Here is a 12,494-nt window from a genome sequence, read left to right as displayed (position 1 = left end):
ATAAAGTTCTAATTAGAAACGGTTAAACCTTTGTATTTTTTTCATTGTGTGTGTGTGTGTATATATGTATATGTATATATATATATATTTTTTTTTTTGTATATATATATATGTATGGCGGCATTGGCAAAAATAAAATAATGCACTGAAGAAATCTTGGGTCCACACTGGTCTTTTCAAAGTTATTGAAGTAGCAAGGCAAGGTGGGATTCATATATATATATATATGTATATATATCAATCACCAAAAAAGTCCAAAGGTGAAGGGCGCACTTCTCACAGCTGGTGCACACGTCGGGGGTGGACTACCTCAGCATACTAAAAGAAGGGGTTTATGATTACCCCAGTGGTGAAGTCTGGCACTAAGCCTGAAGAGAGGTAGGGGATGAATCTCAGTGGGCTTGGGATGGCACTTAGTCGCACCAAACTCTCTAACTTCCAAAATTGAAATTAGAATTCATCTAAAAACAGTACAAAATATTGTTATTTAAACTAATATTAGAAACTTAGTTGCACCGAACTCTAACTTTCAAAATAGAAATTAAAATTAATCTAATAACAGTACAAAATATGGTTACTCAAACTATTACTAGACCTATTGTAGTATTGTGACCGAAAAATGCATTTCAATATTCCACTTAATATTGTACTATACTGTGAGAATGATCACTGTAATTGTCAGACTGGAATATGACCTACCATGACTAGAATATGAACTACCAAACCCACAAGGCCTCCTAATGGCAGGGCTCGGCCTTGGATTGGATCATTTGTTTTTTAGCCAACTGCACTTTTCAAATCTTCTCTGTCACGGCTAATTCCAACATTCACTCTTCACCTTACCGTGTACCACAGGGCTCCATCCTTAGTCCTTTGCTTTTTAACTCATACGTCAGGCCTCTTAGCTGATATAGCCGAACAGGTGGGCCTGACTCTTTTCACTTACGCCGACAACTGCCAGATCATCTTTTCTCTCTCTAGCACCGACCCCGGCTCAACATCTCTCCTTCAGATGGGCCTAGGGAAAATCGCAACATGGATGAATCACAACCACCTTAAATTAAATGGTGAAAAGACCGAGGTCTTGATCCTCGGTAAAAAGAAAGATCTTTGGGGCCTACTACACTGGCCTTCCGAGATGGGTGCCCTCTCGCGGCCCTCCAGCCATGTCCGTAACCTGGGGGTAACTATTGACAATTCCCTGGCCATGCACTTTCAAGCAGTCACGGTTATAACTGTATGCTTCACCATCCTGTAATGGCTTAGGAAGATCAACTGGATGCTGCGAGGAGACACCCAGAAAACAGTGGTCCATTCCCTCATCATCTCACGGCTGGACTATGGAAATGTCCTTTATCTAGGTTCCAATAAGGCAGTGACCCGAAGACTACAGTTGGTACAGAACTCTGCAGCAAGACTACTTTTCAGGGTTCCCAAAGCCACTCCCATCTCTGGCTACCTCCGTGACTTACATTGGCACAGGGTAGAGAACCATATTAAGTTCAAAGCCCTGAGATATATGTTCAAAATCAAAATGGGTACGGCACCACAGTATCCGCAATCCCTTGCCCGCCCCTATGCTCCCACTCGTCATCTACGGTCTGCAACTCACGAAAACTTCACAGTACCCAGGTTCAAACTCTCCAGGATGGGTGGAAGATCTTTTGCAGGTCTAGGCCCGTCACTCTGGAATGCTCTTTCCCCGCCATCCTCAAAGAAACCATCTACACACGCTTCCGCAGATCACTTAAGACCTGGTTATTTAACCAATAACTTTACCTACTGCCGCTATAACTTGCACCTAGTCCAACTGGCGCTGGGAAACCCTTTTTGGGTAGCGCGCCTTACAAATTTAATAAATAAATAAATAAAATAAATAAATGGATAATGTGGGAGACAGGTATTTAAAAAGAAATGGAATAATGGACTAAAATAGTTTACCATACCAAGACCTGTTTGGTTGAAACACGTAGGTGGAGTGAGGTGGTGATGAATAAATCGTTGGAAATTCCCTGGCGAGTGCAACGTGATTTATTTTGTTGGAGAATATATATATATATATATATATATATATTGTATCGTAATTGCATTTATAGGGCGCTGACTACCCCTGACGAGGCATTAAAGCGCTTTTTCGGCGAGTAGCATGCTACTCCGGAACCCAAAAGGATGCTGATCTCTGTGAATCAATAAACTCACTCATGCCGATTCGTTGTGGTCCGTCTCCCTTGTTTACGACGTGCGAGGCTAAGCCTGAGACGCCGAGAGATTTGAGGAGGAGCTGCATTGGTATATATACATATATATATATATATATATATATAATCTCCTCAGCTCCAAACACCAGCCGGTTGCACACGTGAGCGGGTGCACGCCAAACGGGGGTGTATCCGTTATGTAAATCACAGCTTCAAACATCCACGGACCATCTGTCCGTAAAGAAAGCAGCACACGCAGGGGGTAGTTCCACGCTTAGATTTTATTCGGGAACTTCACAGCATACGACGCGTTTCGCCAGAGGGCTTCGTCAAGATATGCAAAGAGCGGAGGCGCTCAACTCATTTAAATAAAATATCTTGCATCCACATTCTGAGTAGAGAACAAAAAAGGACTATACAATTATTGTAAAGGGGATCTGCCATCTTAAGATTGTGTGTAACAAATGTAAGTTCAACCCGATCTTTAAGTTAAACATGTATAATCATAGGTACAATACACAAACGTTATTACATGCCCCACAATAAATGATGCATAGATGCTATGCTCGTGATACAGCCCATAATGGGCAACGATAGTCCACCTTTCACTCTCACAAACATAACGCCCTGGATGGGCAAATCGCCGAACAGGTCTAATTTAATTAATGGTAGGGTGCAGAAAAAATATGTATATAATACTGGACACTATACAATATAATTGACATAGTAAACCATAGTAAACCATAATCATGTCAGCATGAGCCCTTAGTTAGATACTTATGGTACATCTTTGTGCTAAAATTAAAGCACAATAACTCATGCTATAGTGTTATGAACGCACCCATATTCAAAATTACATTGATGAATACCCAACTTTCGCCCTGGATGGGCATAGATATAACACCTGTTCGGAGGTTCTCAAAATTAAGTTGGATGTTAAAACCATTCTATCGGTTCATAGGTTGCAGTGAAAAATTCTTAAATACCAGATTTCATAACAATTCATCAAGACAATGGAAGATACCAAACAAGAATGCAGTGCAATAAGCCAACATTAAAAGTCCATCATTATCAAGAGTGCAGATAACTTAACCCAAATGAACCGAAGGTTCTTCATGCATATTGAGGCCATTAGGGTGTTTACTCTGCAAGTCTATTATGAATCTGGACTCTAGCCGTCTAAGCTTAAGAAGGCGATCCCCTCCCCTGATATTAACCGGAACACTATCGAGACAAATGTAAGATAACAGATCCCTGTTACTATTGTGCTTCTTTTCGTAGTGCCTTGCTACGGGGTAGGTGACGTCTTTTTTGGCAATAGCACGCATGTGCTCTAATATTCTCAATTTAACTGCATTGGTGGTGCTGCCGATGTAATTTAAGCCACAAGGGCAGGTAAGACAGTAAATAACATATGCTGTGGAGCATGTCAGGAATTTGGTAAATTTTTTGGGTGTAGAGAGACCTGGTATCTTGAAAGTAAGCGTCCGCCTACTATATTTACAGGCCTTACACCGGCCACAAGGGTAGAAGCCATTTAATACAGGAAGTTTAGGGATATTATCAGGGGCAGTATAATGACTTGAGACCAAATGGTCCCTAAGAGATCTGGCCTTCCTGAAGGTGACTAACGGATTGCTAGGCAGATCCGCTTTATATATATATACTGTATCGTAATTGCATTTATAGGACGCTTACAACCCCTGACAAGGCATTAAAGCGCTTTTTCGGCGAGTAGCATGCTACTCCGGAACCCAAAAGGATGAGTGGTGAATTAGTATAGTGAAATATGAAATTAATTTGAGCATGGATCTCCTTCTGGCGATAGCCAGTAGGTAGTTATATTTAGGACTAACTTTTCCCGTTGACAAAGCTTTTTTTGCTTTTCTAATAACTTTGGCGCCATTTAAAGAATCTTCACAAAATCTTCAAAAGTAGTACGCATGTTATTTGAGCTGCTGTCTGTGAAGTTTCTGGGCGATTCCTGAAGCAGGGCCAAGAAAATGGGGGGACCAAAACACTTTTTTCCCCATGCAATGTCTATTGGGATTTGGCAGTTTTTGGACACGTCTACAGCCTGAATCGCTGAACAGAATTACACCAAATTTTGCAGAATCTTGGTTCAGAAAGAGACCTTGTTCTGTTCAGTAGTTTGGGTGTTAATAAAGAAAGAAATGTATAGACATCTATGGACACAGATTCTCTGCGGATCTGCTGGTACCCATGGATCCAAAGTCAAATTGGAGAGAAAAAAACCTCACTCACTTTACTTTATGTAAAAAAAAAGATAAAAATACATTAAAATTCTAAGGTTACTCGGACGTTAGTTAGGATTGATATTTTACCTAAATAAAACCATAGAAATTCAGCAGTTATAGTTCTACTTATCTGAAGAAACTAGAACTTGCGCTGTTAAGTAAATGTAAGCCACAAGTCATACTTTATTAACCACATCGCTGCTGTGGCGATTTTTGCGCTGTGCTGCAATTTTAAAATTACCGCGATACATGACGAGCTCAGCTCGACATCAGCACACGCCACCCGTGGGTGATGACGAGCTGAGCTCGTCATCAGCATTGAAGGGGTTAACATATGTATAACTATAAGCAGTGCTTTAAATGGGCTGGTACTGAGTACAAGCACTTTTTTTTATTTTGAGAGGGAGAATACTGGCACTTCTTAAAAAGAAATGTAATATTTTTAATTGGAGAGTACCAGCACTTATCAGAAACAAGCAAGTCATTCTGGTACAGAGTACCTGCATTTCTTTTTTTCCCATTTCAAGCACTAACTATAAGTATAACTATAATTGCTTAATTTCTATAGCTTTGTGTGGGTAAAATGTCAACCTAACTAGAATGCCCCTGTAACCTTTTGTTTTTTTGTGATAAAATATATATATATATATATATATATATTAACACACACACACACACATATATATATATGTGTGTGTGTGTGTGTGTGTGTGTGTGTATATTCACTGAAAAAACCATAGGTTTCACACCAGTTATAGTTAGGAATTAGCATTTAAAAAACCTATTAAATTCACTGAAAAAACCATAGGTTTCACACCAGTTATAGTTAGCTGGAAATTTTACTGATATAAAACCATTGAAATTCCCACGTTATAGTTAGATGGACTCACTATAACTTGCGCGTGCAACGCACTGCTGATGATGTCTTATTAAGCCAGTTAACCAATCAATTTTTAAAAACCATCCATTTAGACACTTATTTAAACATTTATTCTTCCATCAACTTTTACATATACATATATAAAATATATTTATTTTTCAGAAAGACACACATTCACTGGATGGTGTCATCAGTGATGTCATGAGTGATGTCACTGACCATGTCATGAGTGATGTAATATGTGATGTCATCAGCAGTGCATTGCACGCGCAAGTTATAGTGAGTCCATCTAACTATAACGTGGGAATTTCAATGGTTTTATATCAGTAAAATTTCCAGCTAACTATAACTGGTGTGAAACCTATGGTTTTTTCAGTGAATTTAATAGGTTTTTTAAATGCTAATTCCCAACTATAACTGGTGTGAAACCTATGGTTTTTTCAGTGAATTTCATAGGTTTTTTAAATGCTAATTCCTTTGTATATCGAGTTTCTAACCTTTTTTTTTTTTTACAATTTGCTGTTTTTTTTAAAGTATTCATTTTTTTTTTTATATAATTTTTTTCTTTTGCGCTCTGGGTGCGCGCTCCGGGAAGCTTTCAGCTAAGCTCTCCGGTAAGCTTTTCCGTGAGCTCATCTGAAAGCGCACCCAGAGCGCTACTGTCGTACGTGAAAAAAAATATGAATGAAAAGTTAATAATAATGCAAAACATTTCGTACCATACAAATAAAATTAGTTTTTTTTAATAAGGAAAATGATTATGCATTTCTATAAAAGATTGATGACGTCACTTCGGCGCGCAACGTAAGTGCCCTCGGAAGCGCCTACGTTCGCGGCGCATAAATGCACGCAAAAGCGCCTACGATCGCGCCACGTTTGCGCCCCGGAAGCGCCTACGATCGCGCTGCGAAAACGCACCGGAAGTGCTCCGGAGCGCGCAGCGTAAACGCGTCGGGTCATGTGACCCTAAAATAACACTTTTCATTGGTTGCTAACAGTTTTTTTTTACAATGAATGAAATCCCCACCCATTTCCTTCACTTCTTCTTTCACTTTTGTGACTGAAAGACCTGCCTTTTTTGCTGTTCCATAATCCTTGATTAATCATGGCTGCCAGACCATCCAGCAGTGAAGATGACTCCAATGATTTCATTGATGAAGAGCCTCCTCAGCCGAAGGTCAAAGAACATTTCATCTGGAAATTTTTTAAGTTTCCAGCAGACCAGAAGAAGGTGAATGCACCAAAAGTAGAGTGCAGGATCTGCAAACAGGTCCTGTCACGGGGTAACCCCCCAAAAAAATACTCTTTTGGCAACTTCACCATGATTCGCCATGTGGAGAGGAGGCACCCCCAGAATTTTGCCCGGGAAAGTGTCAGGGCTCTGGCACAAGAGGTTCCCAGAGATGGGGCCTCTACATCAACAGGAGGAGCAACTTCTTCTGGGAGAGAACAATCGCAGGAGCAGGTAGCAAACATACAACCTGCATTTAACCATGGGGTCGTCAAATGCAGATACTGCAATCAACTCCTCACCTATGGGGAGCAAAGTGTCCTGCTCATGGTTCGAGCATTGGAGAACCATCGCTGCCCTTCCCACCCCTAATTTTTTTCTTTTCTTTTTGCTCCTGTTGAGCAGTTTCCATTCCCTGTTTTTGTTCCTGTTCAGTTAAAAGAAGAAAACCAAAAGTTCTTTTCAGAACTACCTCCAATTCTCATCAAAGAGCTATATTCTTAAAAAAATGAAGAGTAAGTGAAATATAGTGCATTGATAATTGAAAGGAGAATGAGTAAGAAAGAACAGAAAGGTATGAGAGGTGAAAGGAAGTGAAGTAGGAGGAATGAAAGAAGGTGAGTGTTAGAAAAGAACGTTATGACACAGTGAATAAACTGGAGGCCTCATTTCTGAAAAGTGACGCATCGCTACGTGAAAACAGCGATGCGTCACTTTTGTGGACGCACTCCTTATGACATTCCAGATATGTCATATTTAATATATGACTAATCAATTCGCAAGGAGTTACAGATATGTCAGTATTTCTGACGTATCTGTAAACACAAAAGTAACGCATTGCAGGAGTGCGTCACAAAAGTGACGCAACTCCAGTAATGTGTCCTTTCACATGGAAAAAGCACCATGTGAAAGGTTTGCTGTGAAGCAGGCGCAAGATTTTGGCGCAACAGCATCCTAAAAGTGACGCACTGCGTCATTATTACCAAGCTTTTTGCAAGGAACACCCCCTCTGCATGCATTATACCTGACACTATTTTTTAAAAAGTGACGCATCTAGGTACATGGGTCACTTTTTAAAACTCTGCGCCACATTGTATCTGCATCAGGTATAATGTATGCAGAGGGAGCAATCCCTCGCAAAAAGCTTGGTAATAACGACGTACTGAAATCTATGAGATTTCTCTGCGTCACTTTTAGGATGCTGTTGCGTCAAAATCTTGCGCCTGCCTCGCGTCACTTTCATGTTTACAGATATGTGAGAAATACTGACGTATCTGTAACTCCTTGCAACATGATTCATCATACATTAAATATGACACATCTGGAATGTCATAAGGACTGTGGACAGAAAAGTGACGCATCACACCAGCAGTGTAATAAAATGTGCCTCGTTGCACTATATTTAAAGGATGCAACAGCATCCTAAAAGTGACGCAGTGAAATCTCAAACATTTCACTGCGTCGCTATTACAAAGCTTTTTGTGGGGGAACACCCCCTCTGCATGCATTATACCTCACGCAGATATAATGTGGCGCTTGATTTTTAAAAGTGACCCATCTACCTAGATACGTCACTTTTTAAATATAACGCAACGAGGCACATTTTTTTACACCACTGGTGCGATGCGTCACTTTTCTGTGCGCACTCCTTATGACATTCCAAGTAACGCATTGCTGGAGTGCGTCACAAAAGTGACGCAACTCCAGTAATGCGTCCTTTCAAATGGGGAAAGCAGCATGTGAAAGGTCTTGCCTCAGTCTAACACCTGCTGTAAAGCAGGCACAAGATTTTGACGCAACAGCATCCTAAAAGTGACGCAGTGAAATCTCAAAGATTTCACTGCGTCGCTATTACAAAGCTTTTTGCGGGAGAACACCCCCTCTGCATGCATTATACCTGACGCTATTTTTAAAAAGTGACGCATCTAGGTACATGGGTCACTTTTTAAAACTCTGTGCCACATTATATCTGCGTCAGGTATAATGTATGCAAAGGGGGCATTCCCCCGCAAAAAGCTTGGTAATAACGACGTACTGAAATCTATAAGATTTCTCTGCGTCACTTTTAGGATGCTGTTGCGTCAAAATCTTGCACCTGCCTCGCATCACTTTTATGTTTACAGATATGTCAGAAATACTGACGTATCTGTAACTCCTTGCAACATGATTCGTCATACATTAAATATGACACATCTGGAATGTCATAAGGAGTGCGCACAGAAAAGTGACGCATAACACCAGCAGTGTAATAAAATGTGCCTCGTTGCACTATATTTAAAAAGTGACGCATCTAGATAGATGCGTCACTTTTTAAATATTGCATAACAATGCGCATTTTTTTACACCGCTGGTGCGTCACAAAAATTGACGCACAGGAGGCGCAAAACTAACAGCGCAAGGCCTTCATAAATATGGTCCTGGATTTTCCCCGTGCTTCGCCGGTGCGCGTACCATGCGCTTCCCCCGCGCAAAACGAAAAAAAAAATTTCATGCCCTGCAGGACCCTATTTTAGTCCCTACATCAAACCTAGGGGGTCAGAGGGGGTCTACTCTTCCCCCTTATGGTCATTTGCCCCTTTTTTTTTCAAACCCCTTGTGTCTCGATTTTACCGAGACACAAGATGGCGGCCGCTCCAGACTGTTTAGAATGTTTACAGACACCCAAGAGCCAATCAGCTTTCTGCGGGCAAGTCGCGTGTCGCGCCAGGAGCGCACTCAAGTGCGCGCACCGGAGAGCGCCTATAGATATATATATTTTTTTGAACCTAAATTACTCAAAATCCACTGGAGCACATATCTTGAGACATAGCAAAGGCACATCGGGCTACCAGTCCCTACAATTTTGCCAAGTTTGGTGTAAATCCATTCAGCCGTTCGGGCTAAAAGTGAAATCGACCGCCCTATGGAAATTAACATGGGGAAAATGCGTTTTGGGACCCCCCTTTTATCTCGGCCCCCGCTTGACGTATCCCCCCCAAACTTTCAGGGAAGGACCGGAGCTCGACGAGGCCATTTTCAGGAAATTTTCAGGCAGATTCGTCAACCGGTGCCAAAGTTATTCCAAATAGAATTTTGAGATTTAACATTGAAAAAAATCCTAACTATAACTACCTACTGGCGACCGCCAGTAGGTAATATATATATATATATATAGATATATATATATTTTTTTTAATCACAAAAAATAAAGGTTACAGGGGCATTCTGGTTAGGTTGACATTTTACCTATATATATATTCACTGAAAAAAACATAGGTTTCACCAGTTATAGTTAGGAATTAGCATTTAAAAAACCTATTAAATTCACTGAAAAAACCATAGGTTTCACACCAGTTATAGTTCGCTGGAAATTTTACTGACATAAAACCATTGAAATTCCCACGTTATAGTTAGTTGGACTCACTATAACTTGCGCGCCTGCAGTGCACTGCTGATGACGTCACATATTACATCACTCATGACATGGTCAGAGACATCACTCATGACATCACTGATGACACCAGCCAGTGAATGTGTGTCTTTCTGAAAAATCAATATGTTTTATATATGGATTTGTAAAGGTAGATGGACGAATAAATGTTTAAATAAGTGTGTAAATGGTTGTTAATTTTTTTTTATAAAATATTGATTGGTTAACTGCCATATAAAAAATCTTATTGAATACATATATTAGCGAGTAATTTTTAAATATTTAAATATATGTATCAGTGTTTCACTTTGTGTATAAGTGGCTGCATGGGTTGGTGACTGACTCACTGTTTGTATGTGTTTTGAAGACAGCATATGTGCAGGACTGTATGGGTGGATGAGTGTGTATATGTGTGTGTTAGTGAGTGAATGCCTGCCTCACTAGTGTCTTTATGAGTAACTACATCTGTTTTAATCTAGTATATGTGAGTATTGATGTATATAAGTGAGTGCATGTGAGAGTGAGAGATTGAAAGAGTTCCTGTTTAAATAAGTATGTGTTTCTATAAGTGATTGTTTAAGAGAGTAAGTATGTGTAAGTTTTCTTAGAAGTAAGGTGGTAGTGTGTGTATAGTTGTGTATGCAAATAAATGGATATTCAATAGTTTATTTGCATGTGTGAGTATGTGTGTGAGTAACTTTTGGATGACTGTCGGTGTGTAACAGGATGTATATGTGTATTACTAGATATGATGAGTGAGTATATGTATGAGTGACTATATAGAACTGTTGCTGAATGAGAGGATGTGTATATAGAAGGTGGAATTACTGAATTGGTTGTTGTAACTGGTATGGGCATCTCTATTTTTAAGAAAATGTTAGTTTCTATTTTTGAATATGTGTTTCAAGGGTTACATTACACTGAAAGGAGGTCTGTCACTCTGTCACAAGGATGGTGTCATCAGTGATGTCATGAGTGATGTCGCTGACTATGTCATGAGCGATGTAATATGTGACGTCATCATCAGTGCCTTGCAGGCGCGCAAGTTATAGTGAGTCCAACTAACTATAACGTGGAATTTCAATGGTTTTATGTCAGTAAAATTTCCAGCTAACTATAACTGGTGTGAAACCTATGGTTTTTTCAGTGAATTTAATAGGTTTTTTAAATGCTAATTCCTAACTATAACTGGTGTGAAACTTATGGTTTTTTTCAGTGAATTTCATAGGTTTTTAAAATGCTAATTCCTAACTATAACTGGTGTGAAACCTATGGTGTTTTCAGTGAATTTCAAAGGTTTTTTAATAGCAAATTTCTATAGCTATGAAATGTAATATTTTTTTAAAATAATGAATCCTATATTGTATATTTATGGAATACTATTTTTTTTATGTATATTCATATATTTATTTTTTTTTGCCCTGGAGCGCTCCCGGTGCGCGTACCGGTGTGCTCACCGGTGCGCGTACCGGGTGCTCCCCCCGCGAGAATCGGGGGGGAAAAACTTTTTTTTTTTTGCCCCGCGGGGCTCTTTTATGGCTCCCACATCAAACCTAGGGGGTCAGGGGGGTCTACCCTGCCCCCTTTTGGTCACTTCCCCCATTGTTTTTGCCACCTCTTGTGTCTTGATCCTACCGAGACACAAGATGGCGGCCGCTCCGGACTATTTGGAATGCTTACAGACACCCTAGAGCCAATCAGCTTTCCGCGCGCAAGTCGCGTAGCGCTCCCCGGTGCGCGTACCGGAGCGCGGCCATAGATATATATATTTTTTTGAACCTAAATTACTCAAAATCCACTGGACCACATATCTTGAGAGATAGCAAAGGCACATCGGGCTACCAGTCCCTACAATTTTGCCAAGTTTTGTGGAAATCCATTTAGCCGTTCGGGCTAAAAGTGAGGTCGACCGCCCTATGGAAATTAACATGGGGGAAACACGTTTTGGGACCCCCCTTTTATCTCGGCCCCCGCTTGACAAATACCCCCCCCAAAACTTTCAGGGAAGGACCGGGGCGCCACAAGGCAAATTTGAGGAAATTTTCAGGCAGATTCCTCAACCGGCGCCAAAGTTATTCACAATAGAATGTTGAGATTTTCTATTGAAACTAATCCTAACTATAACTACCTACTGGCGACCGCCAGTAGGTAATATATATATATATGTGTGTGCGCATATATATATATATATATATATATATATATATATATATATATATATATATATATATATATATATATATATATACACACACACACACACATCAACATATGTAAATGTACAGGAATTTATATAGCGCAAATCACCACTGGTTTCTAAGCGCTTGCTTAGGGAACCCGTCCTGGTATTCCCCTGTGAGATAATCCCGGCAGGGTATCCGCAAGGTGAAAGCCAGGCATCCCGCTGCGAAGGGCCGTTGTGGAGATTAAGCAAGCTATTGCCCAGAGTCGCAGACCAACAAGATCATTTTTTGTTGTTGTTGTGCACCGGACCGGTGCTAATGCCTGCAAACACCGT

At 40.3% G+C, this 12,494-nt stretch overlaps 1 protein-coding gene across 8 annotated transcripts in view; it reads left to right on the top strand.

Annotated features, from left to right (window-relative positions):
• KCNAB2 (potassium voltage-gated channel subfamily A regulatory beta subunit 2) overlaps positions 1-12,494 on the top strand; it is a 1,185,210-nt gene that overhangs the window by 741,328 nt on the left and 431,388 nt on the right. The window lies entirely within an intron of this gene.

Source organism: Lissotriton vulgaris, chromosome 5 (assembly GCF_964263255.1).
Source record: "Lissotriton vulgaris chromosome 5, aLisVul1.2, whole genome shotgun sequence".
In the NCBI taxonomy this organism is placed as follows: domain Eukaryota; kingdom Metazoa; phylum Chordata; class Amphibia; order Caudata; family Salamandridae; genus Lissotriton; species Lissotriton vulgaris.
This window is presented reverse-complemented; position numbering and strand designations above follow the sequence as displayed.